At 36.5% G+C, this 1,724-nt stretch overlaps 1 protein-coding gene across 1 annotated transcript in view; it reads left to right on the top strand.

Annotated features, from left to right (window-relative positions):
- The first annotated feature begins 221 nt into the window (after positions 1 to 221).
- Positions 222 to 1,724, top strand: part of tmem121ab (transmembrane protein 121Ab) — a 116,613-nt gene continuing 115,110 nt past the window's right edge. Inside the window, exon 1 of the mRNA XM_021468501.2 lies at positions 222 to 506. The gene's annotated coding sequence lies outside the window, so the exon portion shown is untranslated. The remainder of the gene's footprint in view (positions 507 to 1,724) is intronic.

The raw sequence follows: 1,724 nt of genomic DNA, 5'->3' as shown, positions 1-1,724 counted from the left end.
CTTCCAGTACATTTGATTCGACTTGTTTTCCAGTACTGTCACAAAACAAACGCACAGTTTTCATCACGGCAGTAAAACAACCAATTGAATTGAGAGAGAGAGAGTGAAAGAGAGGCAGAAAAAGTGTGTGCGTGTGCGTAAGTGAGTGTGTGTGAGAGAGAGACACACACAAACAGAGAGAGAGAGACACAGAGAAAAAGAGAGTGAGTGAGAGAGAGCGCAGGCATTCAAGAAGGAGCTGAATTGCATGGTGATTTGATCGGAGCGCAGCTGCGAGAGGCGCTGGAATCCAAACCGGCTTTTTTTTTCTCTCTATTTGCAAACGTTTGTGTTTTCCGAGGCTTCACATCGTTCTCAAGCAGCGCTCCAGTGCTTCCTTTCTCGCTCCAGTTGGATTTTAACACAGCAAAGCCTCATGGAATCAGACGCCGGATGGCTTTGGTCTCCCGTTGGATTAAGAGCATCATTCAGTCAGTTCAGCAGCGGAGACAGCGACTGAGAGAGAGGTGAGACGACCACTGACACCGGCAAACCTCTTCATATTCATCACAGAACATGCTAAAACCGCAGTTTAGGACTAGTGGTTTGTAATTGGCAAGACACTAAACTATTATTGAGCATAAGTCAGAGGCTTTCAACTGCATTTCTTTCATTGCACGTCAAAAAGTGTTTGGTCACTACATACAAAAAGGAGAAAAATTAGCATTAAATAGAAATCCTCCTATTTTACACACAAATGTATTTTATTTACTAAAATATATATTTCATATATTACAAAAATATTTTCTAATATTAATAACAGTGATTAAAATGCTGTGTTAGTAATCACTACATTACACTAAACTATCATGTAATAAGGATAATGTGCTTTGCCAGTACACACTCAAAAAGGGCTGGGTTGTTGCAACTTTTTATTGGGTTATATATGGAGAAATTCAACCATTGGGTAAACTAAAAAGTGTCATTTATACTTAATTGACAAAATAAAACCCCCAATGTTGTGATATCCATTGTTTTTGGATACTGTTCATACAGAGTTTAGCTGGCAAAGTAAGACATGCTTTCCTTACTGTGCATGATCGATTACATGGCACAAACTTAACTGAAAAAAAAAAATGAGTCCAACATTGTTATAACCCAAAGTTTGGGTCATATTTTGATCAATTTAACTGTTGGGTAAAAAAAAGTGTGTGCATTGTCTTTGTTTTTTATTTTTATTTTGTTAGTTCAGAGTTTAGCTGACTGAAAAAAATGCATTTCCTTCCTTTTAACTGAAATCCTAATGAACACAACATTAGGTTTGTCCAGCATTGTTTAACCCAATGTTTAGTCATTTATGGACAAATTCAACCGATGTATAAAAGAAAAAGTGTCATTTATACTTAATCGACAAAATTAAACCCCCAATGTTGTTATCCATAGTTTTTGGATACTGTTCATACAGAGTTTAGCTGGCAAAATAGGACATGCTTTCCTTACTGTGCATGATCGATTATATGGCACAAACTTAACTGAAAAAAATGAGTCCAACATTGTTATAACCCAATGTTTGGGTCATATTTTGATCAATTTAACTGTTGGGTAAAAAAGTGTGTGCATTGTCTTTGTTTTTTTATTTTGTTGGTTCAGAGTTTAGCCGACAAAAAAGAAGGCATTTCTTTACTTTTAACTCTAATCCTAATAAGCACAACATTAGGTTTGTCCAGCATCGTTTAACCCAATGT

This window comes from Danio rerio, chromosome 20 (genome assembly GCF_049306965.1).
Source record: "Danio rerio strain Tuebingen ecotype United States chromosome 20, GRCz12tu, whole genome shotgun sequence".
In the NCBI taxonomy this organism is placed as follows: Eukaryota; Metazoa; Chordata; class Actinopteri; order Cypriniformes; family Danionidae; genus Danio; species Danio rerio.
This window is presented reverse-complemented; position numbering and strand designations above follow the sequence as displayed.